This window comes from Camelus dromedarius, chromosome 13 (assembly GCF_036321535.1).
Source record: "Camelus dromedarius isolate mCamDro1 chromosome 13, mCamDro1.pat, whole genome shotgun sequence".
In the NCBI taxonomy this organism is placed as follows: Eukaryota; Metazoa; Chordata; class Mammalia; order Artiodactyla; family Camelidae; genus Camelus; species Camelus dromedarius.
Window position 1 is genome coordinate 40,513,738 of NC_087448.1, and position 25,403 is coordinate 40,539,140.

The window sequence follows — 25,403 nt, forward strand, 5'->3', positions numbered from 1 at the left end:
ATCTCTCATTTGGGGTTACAGAACTGTCGAGCACCGGAGGAAGCCCATTCACTTGAGGGCAGCACAGCATTGCATCACTTTCATTTAATTTTTGAAATTTCAGTGGAGAAATTATTTGTAGCAAACTGTTCCAGTTTTTTGCCTGACTGCTTTCCTCACCACCATTTCCTTGTTGGCTCTGGTGCTTGTTTTAAGAACCAGGTTTCTTCTCTGGTCATTTCTAGCATCTGGGCTTGCCGAATCCTTGATCTGCATTTGAAGCAGAATGCTTCATCTTGATGTCAAACTGATTTTCTTCATTCTGAATATTTCGTATACATTCAGCAACTGTTTCAAGTGAACTGCTCTTGTCCTATTTCGGTTAACTCACATTTGCTGATCTCCTGCTTTCATGCTGAGGGCAGTTTCTTCTTCCTGTAATAAAAGTTAGCAATTTGCATTTACTAAGGAAGGTACTGGCCCGAGGTGCTTTTGTTCTTAACAGTTTTAATACAATTCACCCATTAAAATTTACACCGGTTTTTACTCTATGCCAAGAATTGTGCATCCCAGTCAATCTTAGAATATTTTCATCCCCCTAACAGGAAACACCGTACGCATAAGCACTCATTCCCATCTTCCCCGTCCTCCCCCAGCCCCAGGGAGCCACTCTTCTCTCTCTGTGGATTTGCCTGTGCTGGACATTTCATGTAAATCGAGTCAATTCATGTAAATGGAACCGTCTATTGTGACTGACTTCTTTCACACTGAGTAACCTTTTCAATGTTTGTCCACGTTGTTGCCTGGGTCAGTACTCCATGCTTTGCTATTGCTGAATAATTTTCCACTGTATGGCTGGGCCCCTCTGTTTACCCATTCATCAGGTGATAAGCATTTTGGTTGTTTCTTCTTTTTGGCTGTGATGAATAATGGCGCCGTGAACATTCCTGTAGGAGTTTTTATGTGGACATTTGTTTTCAGTTCTCTTACGTGTGTGCCCACAGAGCAGAATTTGCTGGGTCATTCAGAAACCAACTGTTCAACTCTCTGAGGTCCTGCCAGACTGTTTTCCAAAGTAGCCACGCAGCGTTACATCCTCACCAGCAAGGGCTGCTATCTCTGATTCCTGTGTGTCCTCATTAGTTCTTGTTATTCTTTTTTTAATTATAACCTAATGTAGTGAGTGTGAAGCGGCTTCTCCTAGTGGTTTTGACATGATTTCCCTTACAGCTAATGATTTTGAACATCATTTCATTGTGCTTAATGGCCATTTGTATATTTTCCTTGAAAAATACCGTTTCGGATCCTTTATTCATTGTTTAATTTAGTTGTCTTTTTTATTGAATTGTAGGAGCTCTTTTTTATTTGGAGATACAAATTCCTAATCAGAAAAATTATTTGAAAATATTTTCTCCTGAGTGTTGTTTTTTCACTTTCTGGATGGTGTCTTTTGAAGCAAAGTTTCAAATTTGATGAAATCAAATTTATCTCTGTTTTCTTTGTTCCTTGTGCTTTTGGGGCAATATTTAAAATCTGAGGTATTTTATTTAAAATTTACATATAAAATAACTTAATTCTTAGGACCGTTCTAGGAGACGGGTGCTGTTGTTGTCCCCAGTCTATGGATAGGAGGCTGAGATGCAGAAAATTTCACTGACTTATCAGTGTCACAGCTACCCAGTGCTGTGGGAGTTCAGACCCTCATGTTTGTCCCCAGCATCTGTGCTCTTCACCACCATGCTCCACTACTGCCTGGCATCGTTAATGAAAAAGTCTTTCTTTTTTGGTTTCTTGTTTGTTTGTTTTCTCATTGGGAACCTCATCTCCTCATTTTCCTTGCAGAGATCAGTGTAGGTTTATCTTAGGTCTCATGTAGGCAGAAGCATTGCTATCAGTTAACTTCTTTATTACTCACTCTCCGGTGATGATTGTTGCTATTTGACCTAATCAAGTCATGCTTAAGTCTTTCCTGCTCATGACACTAACAGCAGAGTCATGACTTACAGAATGCTCAAAGAAGAAAATAATTGATTGATTTTATTTTGCTACCCAATCAAACCAATCAAATAAAAACCCCGCTGTTGACACAGATGGTAAGCCCTCCAGAATAGGGTCACTGTCTTCCTTGTGTTTCGTTTGTTTGGTCACAGTGTCTGGATAGTGACTTGCTGTCCAGCAGTTTGTGAGGATACGGTGCTCGTGAATCATTGTAAGGACAGAATTTTGACAACAGACTGTATTGGTCATTTCACGAGGGAAAAGATAATATAGAAATACTGCTCAGATCTATTTTAAAATTAAGTTTGGAATGTTGAGAAGAGTTCAAGAAACCATACAAAGATCTTTTTCACTTATTTTAGATCTATCTTAGGCACATTATGATTACATAGCAGATTAACTTATCAACTAGATTTTACAAGAGGGGTGTATTATTGATTATTTGTTTTAGTTGAAATACTCTACCTGGGAAAAAGTAATCAGTGCCCATAAATGAACAAATATGTTTGTATTTCTATGTAACATGGGAGCAGACTTCATCTGTTTCTATATAATATATATGACTGTGTGTTTTAATCTGTCTGTCAGTATATTTATAGTTTTTCAGCAATGTTTTAACTTTAGAATTCTTCTAAGAAAATCACCCCCGATTCTAGCGCAGTTTGTACTGTGTATACTGTCTTATGCATGGGATTCCACTGTCTCCTCATTGAGGAATTTCCTCCCCTACTGAAGTAGTAGCAGAGTTAAAGGAACTGTGATTTCTAGGCCTTTGCTCTCCATGTGTTTGCATTTGGCTGTCAATCGCGATTTTCCCTTTCTTGAATTTTCATTTTTCAATTAGAATTTTTGAAAATAAGTGTTAATATGTTGTATTTGTCTCCCTAGAAACTTGATGTGTTTGTGCTTTTCAGTTTTCAATTTCTTAAAAATGTAAATGCACTCTTGTTTTTAAGTAGTCCTTTTTCACTAGATATTTGTTTACCTCTTTATAGTTAAAATACTTTTTTTCCAATGAATGAATCGGTGTGCATGTTTTAAAAGATACCTTACTTTGTATTTTCCTTATTATAACAATTATATTCATTCTAGAGAATTTAGAAAATAAGGATAAACACAGTAATAACTTAAAAATGGCCTCTAATCTCACCTGGAGATACTGTTGTAAGGTTTGAAATTGAGAATTACAAGTCCTCTCAGGTTGTTCTTCTTTTTCAAGTACTTTTTGGTTACTGAGACCCTCGAATTCCCATATGAATTGTAGCAGCAGCTAGTCAGTTTCTGCAGAGGAGCCCGCAGGGATTGTGATCGACACCACATTGAATATACGGATCGTTCTGGGGAGCACTGCCATTCCAAGAGCACTGTCTTCTGATCCAGGAATGTGCGTGGTTTGTCTGTCCAGGTATTTAGGACTTCTTTAATTTTTTTTCATCAATGCTTTGAGTTTACAGAATATTATTTTACTTTTTTTCTTTGCCTTTATACTGAGTAAAAGTGTGCAAGGTACCTTGATCAGAAGTGTATTTTAGCCCCGCCCCTTGCTGCCAACATGGTCGCTGCGCTCTTGCTTTGCCTTGTGTACAATCTTGCACAGAATAGGACCTCAGTAACTCTCTCTTGAATGAATGATTATATGATTGTTGCATGATGCTTGAGAGTCCTTGTGATGATTTTTCCTCCAGCATTTCCCCAATTCTTAACTATGCCCTTTCTCTTCCTAAACTCTAGCCTGGGTTTCAGACCTCCTGTGGCATTGATTTTCCCTGTCTTTAGAATCTTCCTTTCACTGGTTCACGATAATGTTACATGTGGGCTGTGGAAACTTGCTAGATGTCAAGAAAGAGCAAATCCATTGCATGCTAGTATTTTTAGAGTGTGGTATTTTTTTATCGATTGAAATTAAATCAGGCTGAACCCCTGAGCCCTCCCGTGAGCTCTTTTCACTTTCCTACATCTGATACTGCTCTGGTTGCTACATGTGCCCTTCCCACAGACTTGGATTTTGGGTTGAGTAAGTATCATCAGTGGAGCCCTCTCTTTAAAAGGTGAAGGGAACATTTGCCTCTTGTTCCTGGTTGGGGCCTTGGATGAGATGAGATGCCAGATAAAGAATGGAGCTCCACCTCATTCTGACCCCCGCTCTTTCCGTTCCGTTCTCCAGAGGAAAAGAGTACAATTCAACAGTATAAAGATTGATTGTGAGCTAATGAGATAGACAAGACAATCGATCATTTATTAAATATCCTTTCATGCCAGAAACAAATGTATTATACACACAAAAATCACACAAAGCATGATAATATCGTGCTTACAGACGTGGGTCCGAGTTCGAGTCCTGCTCTGGAGTGACCAGTCCTGTGAGATGGAGAACTGGTAGGTCGGCTTAGGCTCTCCATGACTGGTTTTCTGTCCTGCAGTGATGGGGCTCGCTAGGCGTCCCTACCCCGTAGAGGTGCTGTGGGGTGTAACTGTCACGCGTGCACAACTGCTCGTTCCTCGTAAGTGCAGGATAGCATAGATTTTGTGGTGACGGCTTTATGACCGCCCCTTGTAGACTCTCAGTGCTCCAAAGGGATGCCTTGTGGTTTGGAGATGGGATTCTCATTTCTGTAAATACCCAAGGATTGTGTTATTGGGCCCTGCTGATTTGAATCTATTCTTTAGAAAGTACATATTGTAGATATATTTTTCAAGCATGCATGCTTTTTCTTTTATTTTTTATAGTTCTACCCTCTCATCACTTGGTGTGACTTTTCATGGAATCCAGGAAACAGTCCTAAGCTACCTGCCTCTTCACTCTTCTCCATGGTGGTTTTCTTCCATGACTATAAAAGTGTTTTGCACAGGAAATTCTATTTGTTCCCCTTTTCTTGGAGTCTCTCTTTCGGTCTGCCCATCTCTCACCTGTCCATCTGTCCATTTATCTACCCACTCATTCTTCTGACTTGTTCCAAAAAGCATTTCAGGCAGCTTACAGAAGAACAGATACCAAATAAACAGGTTAGAAAATGGGGCCAAGTTCAAACTATGAGGCTAGGAGGCGAGCCTGTGTGAGGGTTGCAGCCGTGAGACACACGCCTCTGCCCTGTGACTTATAAGATCGACAGCAAGAGTGTACCTGATGCTCCCAGCAGACAGAGGGTAACAGGGTTTTGGGAGATGCTCACCGGCTGTGAAATAAATAAGTGGCTCAGGGAAGCCCAACCTTTCCAGCTACAAAGGCTTAGGAGAATATTTTGAGTGTCTTCCAAAATCAGGGTATTGCATTGTTTCTTTTGTCAGAGTTCTACGTATAGTTGGTTACATTCTATACCTGGAAATTTCTCCAAAACGCCTTACCAAGTGAGTGCCATTGCTTGGGAATGGGGTGGTTCTGCTCATTGACGGGGGTTGGCCAGAAACCGAAAATGACAGCTTCAAAGGAGCCTGGGATTTGTCAGTTATGTTTTGTCAGTGCTGTAGATTTCAGGAAATGCTTTCACACTTTCTCTCCATCTGAGGCAGCAGCGTGCTCTCTTAGCAGCATCAGGAGCTCAGAGCCACGGGATGTTGGGGGCTGACTGCACTGCCGTCAATACAGCCAAGCTAGTCACTGCAGGCGTGGTCCTTTCACGTAGTGCATTTCATGTTCTTTAGTAGAAGTTTTCAACAGGGAGTTAATTAACTGAGTTAATTAAGTTTTAATAAATATGAAGCTTTGATGAAAAGACGGTTATAGGCAGAATATGAGCTGTGAAGAGTTTAAAAATGGTTTCATTACTGAAATTTCAGTAGGGGAGATACACAGTTTATCTTATTTATGCCTCTCTTTTAAAGTAACAAAGAAATAAGACAGAAAAGGCGGAGGATGATTTTTGTTATTCCTCTCGGCTTGCAGGTGCCCTCACATCCAGTGGCATCCATCCAGACACCAACACTGACACTGGCCATGCTCAGAACTGCCTCAGCCCTGAAGACACAAGTGACAAATAGAAGGGGGCCGCGCCCTGTTACAGCAGGTGCTCTCTCTTTGTGGGTCCTTATGTAACTGCGCAGTGTTAATCAGGATCTCCCGTTCTACCTTGTGTGGCGCTGCTGCGGTGTCTCCTAGTTATTTGTTTCTGTAATTACTAGTGTATTATTCTCCAATGTGTGGTACTACACATCTAAAAATGCTTTTTTCAGATGAAAAATGATGTATATTTAATATAATAAGTCTGAAAAAAGGGACAAAAAAGGCTATCCAGGTCCCACTACTCAGAAATAATAATTAACGCTTAACATCTACTTTCTGTTCTTTTCATCAGTGTGTATCAGCTCTGTCATAAAAACTAGTGAGCACTCTGTGCCTGTTTACTGTGTGGAGACCTCCATTTTCCATTCGGCTTATTACATGTTTTTCTACAATATTCTATCTCCCCTGGCATGATTTTTAATGACCAGTATAGCATTCTGTCTTGTGGAGGCATCGTCCATTTTACTTCGGACTTAAATAAATGTTTAAATTCCAATTATACTTAACTGAAATACTGAAAAGAGAACTGTGGTGGTACCGAAAGAGCCCTACCTCCCTTCCCCTTATTTCCTGTGTGTAAAAGCTGTTGCCAATGTGGTGTATATATTTCATGACCTTTATGCCTATGACATATATATATACCCATACATACATATATACATACATACATACATACATATGAGAAATCTATGTATATGTGTGTATATATGCTTTTTTGAAAAATAAGGCCATACTATATGTTTTCTGCAGCTCGCTTTATTCACTCAGGGGTATATCATAGACGTCCTCCCACTCCAGACTCACCCGGTCCTTTCAGATAGAGTGGAGGGGTCTCCTGATGTGCAGGTGTGGTCTCTTGTGCAAGGACACCTTTGGTGGGAGAGTGCTGTGGACAAGGCCCTGGGCCATGGGGAAACGCTGGCCCCCTCAGTGCCCACAGCTCACCGTGATTTACCGCATCATTGTCTTGATGGTGGACACTTAAGTATTCTCCATTTTCCACTGTCAGAAAGGATGTTTGACTGGCATCTTTCTTTAACAGACATTCCTGTGATCTTGTATGAGCATGCCTTTAGTTAAGTCTTCTGGAAATTTAGTCCCTGGATGTGACATTTACGTTCATCACAGGCTACTTTCAAGTGACTAGAAATTCCTTCTCCAGTGTGGAATGAAAAATGTAGAATTACTTATGTAATCAATTCTCTATCGCTGGATATGATTTCACTTCAGCTTTTCTTCCCACCAGTGTAAACAGTACATCTATTTGAACTGATTTTTTTTGTAAACAAAACGATTCCTAGAAGTGGGGTTGAATCAGTGTGTACACACGTTTTTCAGAGTTTACATATCCATTGACATGTCATCCTCCAAAAAGTCGCTCACAGTTTTTTCTCCCACAGATGGACACTAGCTAGAATATCTTTTAAAAATATTTACCAATAAGATGAGCAAAAGTGCTTTTTCATTGTTTTAGTTTGCATTTGATGACCAGTGAGGTATTGAGCATTTTTCACTGATTAGCCATCTGACTTTTGAAAAGTGAATGATCCATTTTGTCCTTTGCACAAATTTAAGTGAGGAAGCTTCTTTTTGCTTTGTGACAGCTCTTTGTATGTTATGAACATTAATCCCTTGTCTTCATCAACATCTATCACAGAGTTTTTCTTTGTCATTTCTTTCGTTTCATTTTGTTCAGTAGGTTTATTTTTATTGTGGCTCAAAATATTCTTAAGATAGTAAATGTCTTCCTTTTGGGTTTTATCTTTGGTATTATTCTTAGAAATACTTTCTTATAATGGTATAAATCTCTTATGTAGGTTTATTTAATGTCTAAGATGGAGATGATAATAGTACTTGTTATAGTGAGGGGAAGTTGAATTAATGTGAGCGAAGAGTTGTATTTGCTGTTATTAGTATTTTAATATTTACATCACTATCTGTAATTTTTTTTGTGGTCATTATGACAGGAATAGAATTTGTTCTTTCCAGGTGATTCTCTGATTGTCCCAGGACAATTATTGAATTCATATTTTGCTCTTTGATTTGAAATCCCACATGTACAAAATACTTATGTATACTAGAGTCTCTTTTTGAGCTCATGCTTTATTTCTGTCAATCTTACTTCCTTACTCCAGCGCTATATCTTACATATTGTAAAAATTAATTATTATCTGACAGTGCAATTTTTTTTTGTTCTTTTCTTCCATCTCAAATTTTCTTGGCTATTATTATGACTTTATTATTCCTGAAGAATTCTAAAATATTTTGTTCAAGTTAAAAAAAATCAGATAAGAGTATTCATGGGATTTTTATTAAGTTTTGAATTATTTTTAGGAGAACTTCCATATTTACAAAACTGTTTTCCTCCATCGAATATGTTGATGTCTCTATATTCACACCTCTTATTTACCCCTCAGTACAGTCCTGTAGTTTTCTCCATGTATAACATGGGCATTAATTTTGAGTTTATTCCAGATTATTGTAGATGTTTTTGTTAATTTTGTAAGTGAGAATTTTTTGCTATTATATTTTTTAACTGTTTAAACTGACACCTAGGAAGGCAGATTCGGTTTTTAAATACTCACTTTGTAACAAATCATTTAAAATTGTAAGTATTAAGTAATTGTTCCAGGATCCTTTCTTTTGTGTTTTTAAAAATTTGTTTCCAATATTATCAAAATGGTCATAGCTAAGAAGTATAGGTGTGGAGACAGATGGAGAGAGGTAGTGTGGCTCATGTACAAACTGTGAGCACTTTCATGGCTGCCTTTAGGCTGGAGAAGCCCCAGAAGAGCCCAGGTTGGACCAGGGGTGGCTTTGTATGCACTTGAAAGCCAGCTTTCCTACCTTTATGGTGAAGCCTGGTGGGCGTGGCAGGTAGATGATCAAGGTCTGATCAAGGTCATTGGCTGCACAGAGCGCTATGTCTGTGAGAACTGGAGTCCATCGCCATGGGAAATGCTTGGTGCCAGGAACACTGCAGGGGAGCTGGGGAGTCTGTGTGTTAAGGATTTTCCAGTCCTGGGAGTGGGAAGAGCAGACTCTGCATTCAGATCTGAGTTTGAATTCATCCTCTCTTGTTTACTGGTCCTCTGACTTTTGTCAAGTTATCTACCCTCTTTGAACTCCTATTTTCTTGTCTCTCAAAATAGGAGAATTACGGACTGCTGCTAGAGTGTTTGATCAGTGTAAATGATTTGTGTCTATAAGATGCCACGTACAGTCACAAGCTCAGTGAGAAATGGGCTGTCACCTCTTCATCTGCTACTCAGTGCTCGACAGGACATCGGGGCAAAGCCAGTCCGTAATTTGTTTGTGATGCAAGTAGGAACAAAATTAATGTCTTGCCTTTCCCTTGCAGTATTCTTACTCCTTTGCTTCATTTACTTCTTTCCTCCTTTCCTTTCCCCTTTCCCCTCCTCCAGCAAAAGATCCTGAGACTCTCTCAGAACAGTAGATTCAAATTACTTTAAAGGGTGTCTCATCCTCATGAAATGACAGTAACTTAAAAAAATCTGTACAGATCCCAGACGTCATTGTATTTGATTTACACACACACACGCACACCCACCCACACACACAATCAGCCTACCTCCCACTTGCTGAGGGAGAAAGACCAATTTTTCTGAGTTTTCATTCACTGAGCGTGAGAGCAAAGTCTCTTATGCAGACTTTCACCTTGCTTAGTGCATGGTGTTTTTAATTGGATTTCTACTTTGTGGCCATAGAACTATTCTCCTTATAGAAGAGAGGATGTGGAGACATAGACATTCTGCTGAGATATTGGTGTCAACATATTTGAGTTGGAAAGGACTTAGGACAGCATAGAGTCGTAACTTTTTATGGGTGAGAATTCATGATAGTGTAACTTGGACAAGAACCTAGGTCTTCTGTCTTCGTGTCCACGTGGGTGAAGAGGCAATAGGGCGGGAGATGGCAGGGATCCTTCTTGCTTGAGTTCCAGGGTCTTTCTAGTTTTCATTGCTCAGCTGCCTTTAGTTTATGTCCATGTGGCCTCTCATGGGAAGGTCACTCTGTCTTGATAGACTGAGTTTCTAATCAGCAAAAAGCCCTGGACCCACTCATATTTCCCAGAGTTTTTCTGCTGTCCTGCTGACAGTTTATATAAATGATACCTAAGAAACTACTGGATATAAAATCCTTATTGTTATCATTTGCCCTCAAGTTCCATAGGAATGGGGTGCTGTCTCAGGCTGTCTAAGGCTAGATCTGAACAAAGATAGGGTGATAGGCTGTGCTGCTGGACCCTCCCCAGTCGAAAGGGAATTCCACCTTAGTTTTTAGAATCAGACAGATGAGTTCAAATCTTGCCTTTACCAGTTATTAGCTTTGTGAACTTGGGGAAGAAACTGTACTTGTTTGTGTCCAATTTTCTTTATCTGTAAATAAGTTCAATATTTACTTTAGGGTTTTTGTTTTAGAATTGAATGAGCTAATTCCCTCATTTATACCTAAAATACTGATCACGTGGTTCTATGCTGGTGCCTTGGTAGAAGATTACTAAGGGACTCAGCAGTGAGAATGCAGGTGGGGGACCCCTGGATCATAGAGCTTATATTCCAGGATATGCTTGTAAAAGACTGGATGTGCAGTGGATTTTTAGTAAATGTCCATTCCTTTCCTTATCCACATTGATTGTGTATATATCTTTGTACAATATATGAATAATTTTTTATTGCAATTTAAATCTCTTTGTAGTATTTAAATTATGTAGCTATAACAAAATACGTGAAATAAAATGATTTGTCTTTTACTTTCTTTTCAATATGCAAAACAAAATAAAATAGAAAAGAAAAAAGGTTTTGAAGGAGTAGAAATAATTTTATTTCTGTGGAATCAATTCCCTATGTTAGGTTTTATAATTGTGTTGTTAAACAGCATATAAAATTGATAGGTTGTGACTTCAGTGTTGATAGCTAGGTGAGTGTAGTTTCTTTTTGTGGTTGTCTTTGATGATTTATTTGCACTAGATCATAAATGATGTGCATGTTACATATTGGAAACGAGGAAAGAGTGGAGACATACTACCTCCAATGCAGTCATCTTGTTACCAAGTGGAAAGTCGTACTGCTTGCTGCATGGTAGGCCAATAAATCGGGAGATTGAGGTGTTGGAGCAAGGAATAGTGACTTTATTTGAAAAGCTGGCAGACCCAGAAGATGGCAGAATGACATGCTGGAGAATCGTCTCCCCTAAGTCAGAAATCAGTCCGCTTTTATACTGAAAAGGGGCGGGGATGTGGTTGGTTGTTGCAAACTTCTTGCGGTACGAATTGTTTCTCCTTGGAATTCTTTGTTCTTGCAGCTGTCCACGTGGGTCAAATCATGGTGCCCCTCTAATACCTCCAAAAAAACCACAAAGTTTATTCTCTATTTTGCAACTTGCCATCTCTACATAAGTGCAGAAGAGTTAACATCGTGAAAGATCAGAGCCCGGAGAAGAGGCTCTCCTGGATATTTCAGGCTAAAGGCAACTTTCTTTTACAAAAGGTACAGAGCTAGCAAGTCTGAGCCTAGAAAACGGCAAAGGTTTAAAGCCAAAGGAACATATCTAACATGCAGTCAAATTTATTCTTTTCTATTACAATTTCTTTTTCCACCTCATAAATAATTTTAGTAAGAAACATGAGCAATTTTTTTACTTTTGCTTCTTAGTAACGGATAAGTGGGCCCAATACATTTATGAGAGCAGGGATGCTGTGCGGGCATTGGGGTCACAGCAAACTCTTGTTGGGGGTGGTCGACTCTGCAACATGCCTGATACCCCGTGGGTTTTGGTGAGGGACCCCATAACCAGGGGTTCTCTTCAGGAACCAGCATATGGGCATTGACCTCTGGAGACCTCTTTTTCAGCTGCCGGAAAATTTTTTCAGATACTGTGACTGAAAAACCACTTCAGCTGGTGATAATTAAGGAATAAAGGAAGAGGAAAAGGGCTTGGATTAGATTAGTAGAGAAGGACAGAATATCAGGGAACATGGGGGCTTGGCAGTGGGTCCTTGGGAGAGAGGGGAGCAGAGGTGGGGAGGGGCACGGCTCTGGAACCAGCTCCTGCACCTGTCCCAGGGCCCAAGTCACACAGCTTTTAATTGGCCCAGGACGCTCTCCTGTCTGGATGTCACCCTGGGCAGAACCTTGAGAATCGAAGGTAAGTGGTGGGCAGCACTCACATAAGGGATCACTGAGGACTTCGTTCAAGTCCACGGTGCCTTTTCTGGTCATGTGTCTTCACTTGCCTTTTATCTCAGGATCTGAGGAGCAGGAGCAAGGAACGCAGGGAGAGATCCAGGAAGACATCTGACTGTGTTAAGAGACGACAGTCACAGCCACACGGGGAGCGAGGACACTTGCAGCAAAGTAAAACGACTTCACAACTATTGCATCAGAGCTGCCGGTGTGAGAGAGCCTAAGCCTGTCTCAGAGTGCAGGGGACAAGAGGAAAGGAATGGTAAAATTAACATTGACAATTGAAATTTTGTTAAATAGCCTGCTACTATTAATTGTATCACTTGAATGTATGCCGGTGTATTTCTATGAGCATTTATAGGTTCACACAACACCACCAGCCCCTCTTTCTCCCAACGGGGATGGGATTTCTCAAGCACAGTGCCCTTCCTGCTTGGGTGGGCCACGCTGCGGGTCCTCGCCTGGGGCCAGGCTGCTGCAGGGCACTGAGTCCCCGAGGCACGGCCTGGGAGACATGACAGAAACATCTCTACTCATAACTGAGATCCTCCGTTTCCCCCTGCAGTGTAAGAATGCCAGTGACTCAGTTAGAAGCATGCATCCAACCCGTCCTTCCATGTCATCACCATCTAGAATCAGTGCCTGAATCTTCTGAATTTCTCCAGAATGTGGTTTACAATCACCTTCGACAATTGAGTGTGTGTCCTCTTACAAGTGGAGGAATTGCTGCCGTTTCCCTGGAACTTACTCACCACTAGTCCATCTGATTTTTCTGTGCTAGGATTCAGTATGGTATGCTAAAAATTCTGCAGTCAGAGCTTGAAACACTGATGAAGAGGATTATTTATTTTATTTCTTTATATGATAGTGTTTTACTTTCATAAATCAGAGTTTTCGGTTCTTTCAAAAATTTTTTGGGGGGTTGGAGAAACAACTTTGCTCTTACCATCTCTGTGACCTGTTGCTATATGCCTCTCACCTGTCTTCTGTCACTTGTGAGGCGGTTCCATTTGTGACCCTGTCCGGGTTGTTCATGTTATAAAACATATAGTCTGTTAAAGTACAGTCCCTTTTACTCCTAAGACATTCCACAAATACTACTTAAATCTGGGTGTGGTTTTAAGAAGACAGAATAATTAGAACATGTACTTGCAGGTTGCTAGTGCAAAATCCCCAAATCAGTAGTCTAGCTCAACATCTAAAATCTTTCTAATCTACCTTGGATTTGTATGGATAATTGAAGCAGTTTGCTAAGAACTCAAGACCACGGTTCGAATACAGGCTGGTGTAGCTCAGCAGGTCCTCCCAAGCTGATGCTCTGCCAGAGGGCGGGTCCTAGGGGAGAGGGCGTGTCCTCCCCTCCCTAAGCTGACATTTTGATGGCAAAGACCTTCATCAGGTGAAGAACTTGGAGATTCTTCTAAGAACAGTGGGTTTGAAAACAGTCCTAAAAGCGTGGGAGTGACACAATCCCATTTGTCTCAAGTAGGGGAGAGTGGCTTTGGGGCCACTTGGGAGACTCGTGAGTCCATGTGGGCAGTGTTGGTGGCTTCCACTTGACCGGTTGGACGGTCAGTGTGTAAAAGCGTACAGATTGAAGGCATGTTTAGATGGTAAAAAGGAAAGGATGAATGCTGTCTGTGAAGGTAGGATGGAGGAAGGAACAGGTTTCTGGGTGGATTAATGAGGTAAATGATGGTCCTGTTGTGCTCTGAGGAGGGAAAGCTGTAGAGGGATTTCTGGGGGATAACTGATGAGTACAGCTGTGGGTAAAGTGAAAGGCTGTTATATGTGTGGTTTGGAAGCTCAGGTGAGAGCCAGTAGTGAGTAGGGGGAGGGGAGAGAGACTTTCAAATCAGTTTGTCTTGTGAACATACAAATAAGGATGAGTAATGACACACTTAAAACCTCTATATTCTGTATTTAAAGCCCAGTAACATTTTGCTATATTGACTGCAGAGGTTCTTAATTTTTTTTAATAGAAATAAAATAAATAGAAACAAAATAGTGGAGTTAATGAACATCTTAGAGTTGATGTGTGTCCTTGTATGTATTTTGATACCTCGTCTGTTTGTAACCATAATCTACAAAAAGTTAGCTTGCTTAGCATAAGAGTTAAACAGAGGGACGTGACACACAGTGTTGGGGCTTGAAGCTGATCTTCTTGGGCAAATTATGTCGCCTCTCTCTGCCTTAGTTGCATCTTCTGTGACTGCCCCCTGGCCCCTCATCACAGCTGATTTCCTAGACTAGATGTTGGGAGGGAGGCTGCTGAAGGGAATAAGAAGTGGCAACTTCTAGGGATATTGAAGAGAGAGACAAAAACAGATTAAAGCCAATAAACTGAGTACAAATACCCTTAAAAGAGAAAGAATCCCGCAGTGTTTTGAGCCCCTTAGCGTAAGGGAAACAAAATCAGGTAGACCCAAAACTCTTGACCATGTGAGTATTGTGGGTGGGGGGGTGTCCTCACAAAAGTGTTGAGAAAAGGCCTTTTCATTTCCCTTGACGCTTCCAATAAGGATAGGGAGCAGAAGAGAAAACCCCCTGCTTCACAGTGGAAGCTGCTGTTTTGTGCAAAACTTACCAAAGTTTGGAGACCAGTTATCAGCGGTGCTGGCAAATGAAGAGACTTCTGGATTGGGTGGGGCACTTGCTGCGACTTCCAGGTGACCTGCTGGCTGGGGGCTGTGAGGCGGGCAGTAGGTTTGCAGGGTGACCCGGGCATAATCCCTGGGTCTGAGGCTCCTGGTCTGACTAGCAAACCTGGGCACCCGCAGTCCTAATGGGGCAGCTTGGGATGTGGCCTGGGACCACTGCCATGCTGAGGGCGAGAAGAGGGCTTCCCTGAGTGGGTGTCATGCGGAGAGTGGGAACGTGTTCCTGCAGGGTAGGAAGAGCCTCTGAGCAGTGGGCCGGATGCACAGGCAAGACCAGCCTGAGCACGGAGGCTTCTGGGAGCCAGAAGTCATACAGTGGCCCAAACCACCTTGTTCCTGCGAGACTGCAGGGAAAAGATGCTGAAAAGGTAGGCTAGTGTCACACCCTGTGGTGTTTTATGAGTGACAGTAAAGGACTGGTCAGGCAGGCACGAGAGATCCCTGTGGGCTTCCCAGCTGGGGCGTCACACCGGAGGGAGGAGCAGAGTTAAAGACTTTGCCACTTATTAGCTGTGTGACTTTGAGCAGGATCACCCCACCTCTCTCTATATATATCTTCATCTGTAAAGTGACAGAGTGACAAGCTCGTGTCATCAGAAGGCTTAGTTTAGCTCTGATCCTCTTTGTCCAGTCCTGTCAGTGCTGCCCTGTGAGGTTCTGCAGCAGCTGCTCTTACCCTCAGATGGGAGGGCGTAGAGGGACATTGTAGCGCCCAAGGGCAGGAAGGGGTTGCTTTAAAAGCAGACATGTTGCCGCCTGCAGTTGCAGGCCTGCAGGCAGTTTGGTTGAAAGTCCTGCAGGGGACTTTGGAGGCCTTAGGTCGTGGAGAGTACTTTGGAAGCCTTAGCTTCGTCTTAAGTCTTGTTTTCCCTTGCGGACCGGATTTGCCTTTGCAGATTGATGCTGAAGATTTGGGCTTCTGGCAAAGCTGTTTTCAGAGATGGGTATATACGTAAAATATCGTATAAAATAAAACGATTTATTTAACGTGTGGGACTTCGCAGCTCTTGGGAACAGCTCTGTTGTCCTGGTCATCACGGAGGACACCAAGGGTCAGCAGAGCGTGCGGGAGGGCAGGTAGCCTGCAGTGCTGCTGCGGGGTGTTCTCCCGAGTAGAGCACTCTGCTGAGTTGACTCTTCTCTGAGTTTGGTTGCCAGATGAGCAGACAGCAAATTAATGAGTTCTGGTGGGATTGTATAATGACAGGAAGAAAGAGGAAACCGTAGTTTTTCCAGACTAAAACACGCTTTTGTTTCCTGATCCAGTGTATTCCATTACAGAATTGATGAGTTGTGTCTATTCTGGGACTTCATTGAAATAAACGTTCAGCCTAAATGTTAAGAGTTATGTTTTATTTGGCTGGAGGACTCGAGCCGGGATGGCAACCTCTCAGATCACTCTGAGGGACTGCTCCCAAGAGGTAGGGGAGGAGCTAGGATATATAGAAATTTTACAAGAAAGACCAGGTAGTTGGAACAATAAAATATTGCTTGTTATCTAAAGAAAACCAGATATCTCAAGATCAAGTATTTAGTGCTTTTCTATGTATGGGAGGAAGCAAACATTTGTGTCATTGAATTCATCCTTTTGGCAAGTACCTAGCTATCTAGGGCCGGTATCCTGTCCTTTCTTATTCTGAGTCTGCTCAGAGGGCACCATTGTGAGTTGCTGCAGCTGCTGGGCTGCAGGCCTGTCCTCGCTGGGGGTTGGCAGCAGCCACTAGTTACTTGGTTTCAGCATTCTTTGTTTACTGACATGGTTGCAGTATTTTCATTCACACTGTAGTATTTTCATTCACGGACAGATTATGGATAATCTGCAACCTTGGAAAGCAACCGAGATGGAATTACTGCAGGTAGCTTCTACTTTAATAAGCCATGTGCAAACATAAACATGAAGGAAGCATACATTTGGATTTGGTGGTGTAGGGAAGGGTTTCTGCACATTATAGGAGAACGCAATGCAGAATTCCTTAAGTCCACCTTTCTTTTCTGTAGTGGTTTCTGAGAACAGTTTATGGTAATTAACCAACATTGACAAACGGTGGCACACATTGCATTTAAGAGCTGGCCGGCTGCAAACTTGTGTATTGGACAGGTGGAATTCATAGGCAAGTGGTCAGGTGAGAGATGGGAGAGAGATGGAGCCTAGGCCTGGGCCCAGATTCCGGTTTAAATCGCCATTTCCTCACCATACGGCCTTGGACTAGAATATAACCTCTCTTAACCTGTTGGTGAATCTGTGAAATGGGCATGATAATATTCGTTTCTTCCTGGGATTGTTGTAAGTTCTAAAGAGTATTGTAGCACACATGAAGCACTTAACACACTGGCACTTAGCAGTGTTCACTGTGTGCGGCCTCCACGCTTGGCGTGTGTCAGAGCCGTAAAGGCAGCATTTGTTGAGGACGCACTTGTAGCCCCTTGAATAGGTTGTGAATTTGGTGATTTCCTTTAATCTTGGTAACTCTGTGTGCCATGGGCAGTTATTTTCATGGACAGATGAGGAATCTCAGGGTAAAGAAGACTGTGTAATTTGCCCAAATTCAGACCATAATTTTGGGTGCAGGGGCCTCGGTTCAGCATGGGCCCCAGGGCCTTCTGCCCTCTCCATTCAGCACCAGAGCCAGATGTGTGGTCGGCTGTTTCCCAGCCCAGAATATCGGGCAGGCCGCAAGACACACCTGGCCCTGCGCTTCTTGAGCAAAAACTCCGGAGGAGAGGAAGTTACAAAAGGGATAAACATAAAAACAGACGACAGCAAACTGATCAGCACTGAGAAGGAAAGGAACACGCCTCGCAATGCAGAGCTGCGAGCTTTCCCGTCGGGGCTGCTCTAGGGGCGTTCATCTCAGCTAAACAAACTCTGCTGCTGCACCAAGGCAGGAAGGCAGGGAGCTTGTGGCCAGGTACACAGGGCCTTGTTAATCATACTCATTCCACATTAAGCTGCAGCTGTCACGGGCACTTACCTAGTAAACAGATGTCTTCCATAATCATCACGCACTTTTCTTGGTTGTTTTATTGCCCCACCTTTGAGATGAGGTCATTGAAGCTGGGGAGTTTGCTGCATGCCCGTGATCACCATGGAAATACCCCCACTGGTCTTTCAACCAAGACTGGTGTGGCTGTCATGTCCCAGTCCTGTGAATGGCATCGTGTTGCTTCTCCCAAGCGGCCCAAATGACTGACATTGATATTCTTAATTCGTAGGAAATGGTATGTGACAGTAAGAGAAAAAGGTAGTAAGAAATTGTTTGGAAAACTAGAAAAAAATCCAATTCTTCCCCAGCTGAGGGAGCGTACCGTGTCACTCACCCCACTCACTGAGTGTCACCTCCTCCCTGCTGACTCCACGTTCAGAAGCCAATCTGAGCCTTTGAAGAACATTTTGCCTCATGACACTGTTGACTAGGACCTGCAAACTCTCTGTCCCTGGTTAACACTCTCTTCAAAGCCATTTAAATTTTATGCAGGCTCCTCCGCTCAGATGTAAGAATAGCCTCTTTAAACTTCTTGATGCAGCTCCTTAATAAGATCTTGTGAAGGAAACTTAGTCAAAACCCGGGAGGTATGCACACAGTGACTGCAACCTCAGCACTTTATGAAGTTCAGAATCAGATTTGTGGGTGACTCAGGAAAGGCTTTTTTAAGGTAACAAGGGGAAAGTGAACGGACGCAGGCTGTGTGAGACAGAAACATCTCGGTCCCAGACAGCAAGGCACCTGCGTTCAGGATGGTGTGTGGGGTGTGCAGAGTTCTCACAAAGAAAGAAGTGTTGGGATGGAAGGGAGGACAGTTAGGTACTTTACTGTGGAGGGAAAAAGTGGGTTGAACATTTCCTGGTTGAACAAGAGGATTGTGACATGATGTGCTTGTATTTTGGAGAGAAGGGTTTTGTGGGGACAGACCTAGGGAGAACGCTCTGTGGCTGGGGAGTCAGCACAACAGAGAAACACAGAGAACCGGGCAGACCCCAAGGCCCCTGCTGGGGAAGAGGCTGCCCGCCAATTCAATCCCTGGGGGCTGCTTTTGTCCCTTAGCTGGGGCCTCAGAGCTCCATTCACAACCCAGTCCTGTTGATACAAGAAAAAAAAGGTGAGGCATGAGAAGGACTGTATCCCAGGCTTTTGTTCAGCCCCTGGGATGTGCCCCGCTAGATGTTGTTCCATGGCTTCATGCAGTAAGGGATTCAAGAGCAAGCCAGTGTTGAGTAAAGGTAGGTTTATTCAGAGAGATACATTGAAAAGCAAGAGAAAGGCCACGAGGTGCGGGGGTTGGATGCTCAGATTAAAAGAAAGTTCATACTCCACAGACGGAGTGTGGGCCTTCTCCTAAGAGGGAGAGAGAGTGGTGACCTCAAGGAGGCGCTGTGTTGCTGGTTTTCATGGGCTTGGTGGTTTTATTTGCTAATATGTAGAAGGACCAGCCTAAGGGCAAGGGGCTGGGATTCCCAGGGAGTTGGCCATTTCCCACCCTTTGACCTTTTGTGGCTAGCCTTGGGACTGCCATGGTGCCTGGGGCATGTTATTCACCATGTTACTAATACAATGTGTGTATAATGAAGCTCAAGCTCTGCTAGAAGTTAAATCTCTTCATCCTGAGCCTCAAGGCCTACTAGGGGTTGAATCCTTCACCATTTTGATGTTAATTGCTGTGGCCTTCCTTGAATGGCTGTGCCCTGCCCCCTTCCATCCTGTCTCACTGTGATGACACAGAGAGAGCAAAGGCCGGGCCCTGCCTGTGCTCCTGCGTTTAACAGCGGGAGGTGTGGGGTGGGCTTATGATGACTCTGAGTGGTGAGAAGGATGTTTCAGATTTTCTCACGTGAGACTTGGGGACCTGCCAGCAGCCATCACAGATTTATCTCACGGGCATTATCGCTTGTGTTGTTACGGAAACAACAGGCCAGCCAAGAAAGAATCACTGAGATTTATTACGCCGGTGGGCTCAGAGGGGCTTCTGTTCCGAAGCTCTGAGCACCTCCAAGACCTGCACATGAGGTTCTATAGGGTCAATTACAAGTAAGGGGCTATTAGCCAATAAGGCTCAAACAACAAAAAGCAAGGAATCAGTACACTGAAACTTATGAATTTGGAACAGATCACGTTACTGAAAATTGTTGAGCTTGGATTTACGAGTTAGCTTATTAGCCGAGTAAACTGACACTAAACTTCAGATTTATGAGTTAGCCCAGCAAAACTTAGATCAGTAAACCGACACTTATCACACTTAGATTTGTGACTTAGCTCGTTAGCCCAGCTGGGCTTTTCCTTCACAGTGTCACTCATCTTTTCTATATTTCTTTTTTTTTTTAAGTATTTAATCCAAATTTAATATCAGGTTTTTTTGGAAAGAAATTTCTCTTTTTCTTTTCTTTGGGGCTCTTTTGGGGGGGTAGGTAATTAGGTTTATTTATCTGTTAGTGGAGGCCCTGGGGCTTGAACCCGGGACCCCGTGCACGCTAAGCACACGCTCTACCATCCCCCCCATGATCTTTTCTTTTTGCTTTAGCTGCCAAGAATCTTACAGCTGAATTTCTAGTTGGCCTTTAACACTTGCCCTGACTCCAGGGAATCCATTTTTAGGACTTTACCTCCCCCTGGTTTCATTTAAGTATTGAATCTCCAATTTCTCTTCACTCTCAGTTTTGCCTTTTTGTTGTTATGGTTGTTAAGCTGTGTTTAAAAAAGTTGTTTAATTTCTCTTTTAGCAGGAGGCTGAAAGTAAATAAATATGTAAACAAACAGCACACTTAAATGCTTTTATACATTCTAAGCTGTTTAGTAGTTACTTAAAAACCGAATTGAATATTAAAGTGATAACATTTTTAAATTAATTTTTAATTTTTTACAAAGATACAGCTGATTTAAAATATGATATGTTTCAGGTGTACAATAGATGCTCCATTTATAGTTACTGTAAACATTGGCTGTATTCCCTGTGTTGTAAGATACATCCCTGTAGCGTGTTTACATTACATGTTGCAGTTTGTATAAGAAAGTTGGGTAACGCAGAGTCTGGGGCATGGCTGTGTCTGACCCAGTGTCACGCTCACCCTGCCTGTCAGAGCCCAGGCCCTCACTCCTGTCTGCAGGGCAGCGAGTGGAGGCAGCCCTCATCAGCGCTGGCACCACCCTCTGAGAGGCAGTGACAGCAGTGTCTGTGTGTGGACGTGCAAAGTGTTGTTCCAGGAGCTTTACATGTATTTCTGCATTTAATAATTAAAGCCTTCCTGTGAGGAAGCGTTTTATGATTTTAATGAATAATACATTTTATTTTGATATTGATAGACTTCAAACCTCTGGAAAATTTACAGAAGTTGTACAGTACACGCTTAGATACAGTTCACCTTAAAGGGCACTATTTGTCCTTTTGTGTCTGGCTTATTTTAGCATAAAGTTTCAAGTTTCATCCATATTGTAGCCTGAATCAGTACTTTATTCTTTTGGTTTCATAATATCCTTTTTCTTTTTTTTCGTTTATGGTCTATTTAAAAATATTTTCATTGAAGTGTAGTCAGTTTATAATGTTGTGTCAGTTTCTTGTGTACAGCACAACAATTCAGTTAAATAGGAACATACCTGTATTCATTTTCATATTCTTTTTAAACATGTTACTATAAGATATTAAATATATTCTCCTGTGCTATACAGTATAAACTTGCGGTTTATTCTATACATACTCAGTATCTGCAAATCTTGAACTCCCAATTTATTCCTTCCCACACCCTCTCCCCTCTGGTAACCATAGTTTGATTTCTATGTCTCTGTGTCTGTTTCGGTTCTGTAGATAAGTTTATCTTTCTGTGTCTTTGTTTTTTGATTTTTTTTTTTTTTTTTAGATTCCACATGTGAGCAATCTCATATGGTATTTTTCTTTCTCTTTCTGGCTTACTTTTCTTAGAATGACATTCTCCGGGTCCATTCATGTTGCTGCAAATGGCATTATTTTATTATTATTTTATGGCTGAATAGTAGTCTATTGGAGAAATATACTACAGTCTCTATCCAGTCATCTTTCAGTGGACATTTAGGTTGTTTCCATGTCTTGCTATTGTAATTAGTGATGCTGTGAACATTGGGGTGTAGGTGTCTTTTTGAATTACGGATCCTTCTGGATATATGTCCAGGAGTGGGATTGCTGGGTCATATGGGAGGTCAATTTTTTGTCTTTTGAGGAACCTCTATACAGTTTTCCACAATGGCTCCACCAAACTGCATTCCCACCACAGTGTAGGAGGGTTCCCAATTCTCCGCAGCCTCTCCAGCATTTACTGTCTGTGAACTTCTGAATGATGGCTATTCTGACTGGTGAGAGGTGAGACTTGATTGCAGTTTTGATTTGCATTTCTCTGATAATGATATTGAGCATTTTTTCATGTGCCTATTGGCCATTTGTATGTCTTCATTGGAGAAATGTTTCTTTGGGCCTTCTGCCCATTTTTGAATTGAATTGTTTGTTTTTCTTTCTTATTAAGTGTAAAAGCTGTTTACATATTCTGGGAATTAAGCCCTTCTCAGTTTCATTTATTGCAACTATTTTCTCCCATTCCATAGGTTGTCTTTTTGTTTTGCTTTTTGTTTCCTTTTCTGTGCAAAAGCTTGTAAGTTTAATTAGATCCCACTTGTATTATTTTGCTTGTATTTCTATTGCTTGAGTAGACTGCTCTAGGAGAACATTGTTGAGATGTATGTCAGATGTTTTGCCTATGTTTTCTTCTAAGAGGTTTATAGTGTCTTGTCTACATGTTTAAGTCTTTAAGCCATTTTTAATTTATTTTTGTGTATGCTGTGAGGGAGTAGTCTGACTTCATTAATTTACATGCAGCTGTCCAGTTTTCCCTACACCATTTGCTGAAGAGGCTGTCTTTATTCAATTGTATGTTCTCACCACCTTTGTCAAAGATTCAATGACCAAACGTTTGTGTGACTATTCTTGGTAATTTTGTTTATCCTTTCATTGATGGATGGATATTGTTTATAAATTTTGGCTACTCTGAATGATACTGCCATGAATATTGATGTGCAAGTTTTTGTGAGAATATGTTTTCATTCTGTTGGCTGTACAGTTGGCCCGCCATATCTGTAGTTTCCACTTCATGGATCCAGATGGCTGATTGTAAAGGGACTCGAACATCCTTGGATTATGGTATCCAGGGTGGGGGTTTCCTGAAACGAACCCCCCGAGGATACTGAGGGATGACTCTATATGTAGGAGTGGAATTGCTGTGCCATATAACTCTAACCTTTTGAGGGAACACCAGGCTTTTCCAAAGGAGCTGCACCATTGACCCTTTCCAACGGCTGCGTATTGAGGGTTCCCATTTCTCTGCCTCCTGACCGACACTTGTTATTGTCCATGTTTTGATTATAACCATCCTAGTGAGTGTAAAATCAGATCTCATTTTGATGTTGATTTCGCTAGTGATGCTGAACATCTTTTCATATGCTTATTGGCTAATTGTGTATCTATTTAAATACTTGGCATATTTAAAAATTGGGTCGATTTTCTTTGTATTTGTCAGTTGTAAGCATTTGTTTTATATCCTGGATACTAGTCTCTTATTAGATATATGCTTTGTAAAATTTTTCTCCTATTCTGCAGATTGTCGTTTCACTTTACTTTTTTTAAACATTAAAACAATTTCTTTCTAGGGGAGGTAATTAGATTTATTCATTTTCTTTTTCTTGCTAAGCATGCACTCTATCACTTGAGCTACCCCCTTCCCCTTTCATTTCACTTTCTTGATGATGTCCTTTGTAACAAATGATTTTAATTTTGATGAAGTCAATTTTATCTTTCTTTTTTTTCACTTGTGCTCTTGGTATTGTATCCAGGAAGCCATAGCCTATCCTAGGACCACAAAGATTTAAACTATGTCTTGTTTTAGAAAATTTATACATTTAGTTTTTACGTTTCTGTCTGTGATCCATTTTGAATTAATATTTTATTTGTTATATAAAATACGGGGGTCCAGATTCCAGATTCATTCTTTTGCCTTCAGATACCCAGGTGCCTCTGCACCATTTGTTGAATAGACTATTCTTTCAATGGAGTGTTGTTGGCACATTTCTGGAAAAATGACTGTAAATGTAAGTTTCCCCCCTGGATTTTTTTATTGTGTCTCATAGATTTTTGCATCCAAACTTATGTCAGTACCATAATGACTTGAGTACTATAGATTTGTAGTAACCTTTGAGTGAGTCCTCCAACTTTGCTCTTCTTTTTCAAGATTGTTTTGGCTGACCTGGGTCCCTTGCACTTCCATATGAATTTTGGCATCAGTTTTTCAATTTTTGCAAAGAAGTCAGCTGGAATTTTGATAGGGATTCCATTAAATTTGTAGATCACTTTGGGGAGTCTTAACATTTTTAACAATGTTGTTTACCATTCCATGAACATGGGATGCCTTCCATATATGTAGATCTTTTAATTTTTTTTTGGTGATACTTCAAATTGTTCAATGTGCAAATCTTGTAAAATTTTGTTAAATGTATCTCTCATTTTATTTTTAATGCTGTTGTAATTGGAAAGGCTGAGCTTCCTAAGAGTGGGACTATATATCAATTTATTTATTTCTAGGATTCCTACACAGCAAATACCCTAGATTTATATTTGCTACATAAATCTATCCACAATTCTTGCCACCCCCGTGTCATAAGTAACCAAGACCCAGGTTAAGCTACCTGAACACCTATGTGGAAGTGAGAAGTGAGACCCTTGGGTGGGGCTTTGTGCAGATTATACTGAAAGCTTATTCATTATGGCTTCATCTTAATTTCTTTTAAACAATCCTTTCAGTGTATATAGTCAGATACATTAAGAACATGCCCTTTTGATGTGTGGAGGAGCTAAGACTATAATTTTCAAATAATTTCTAGTGAGAGTGTTGTACTTGAAACCTAATTTACATCAATCTTTGAAGATTTATGTTTCAGGAGCTTTGGCTATATAATACCTGTCTTTATTCAATAACTACAACTAAATGCTCAAACAACATGTAAGAGTTTGAGCAAACTGCCCCCGCCCCGTAGTGCTGGTTGGTTGCAGCTGTAACTGGAGTCAAGGCTTACCTATCCCAGTACGCTTGGGCTGATCTGCTCAAAGGGGTTCGTCCAATAGTTTGTTTGTAGTCTTTTGGACAAAGCCATAAAGCATTGATTTAAGGTTGCTGGAATGGAATCTATTTTATTAATATTAAGTAAGCACATATTGAGTGCTTACTGTATGTTGGGAATTGTCCCTCAGCTTCACATGGATATTATTTCACTTAAAACCTCTCATATTTCCTTGTTATTCACATTTTACAGATAAGGAGACTGAGGATTAGGTCTTCCCTCTTTTGGGGGAGCTCATTATCAATGATGGGAAGTTGTAAGGAAAAAGATATTGATTCATCCAGAGAAAACATTTTTCTGAGAGTCAGCACTGAAGAGGGTGATCATTGTTTGAGTGAGACGAGCCCCGGGTTGTACGGAGTCATCATCCTTGTCCTGGACACGGCACGTGTAGCGCTGCGTGGTGGGTGAGGCGGCGTGGCCGCGCAGGGAACGCGGATGC

General features: G+C 41.5%; 2 long non-coding RNA genes across 2 annotated transcripts in view; both read left to right on the plus strand.

The window, feature by feature from the left end:
- LOC135322771 (uncharacterized) overlaps positions 1-25,403 on the plus strand; it is a 63,820-nt gene that overhangs the window by 23,492 nt on the left and 14,925 nt on the right. The window lies entirely within an intron of this gene.
- On the plus strand, positions 8,986-12,758 carry LOC135322772 (uncharacterized). Its single transcript, XR_010383607.1, has 4 exons — positions 8,986-9,298; positions 11,300-11,484; positions 12,243-12,442; positions 12,746-12,758. It is a non-coding gene; the product is annotated as an uncharacterized LOC135322772 (long non-coding RNA).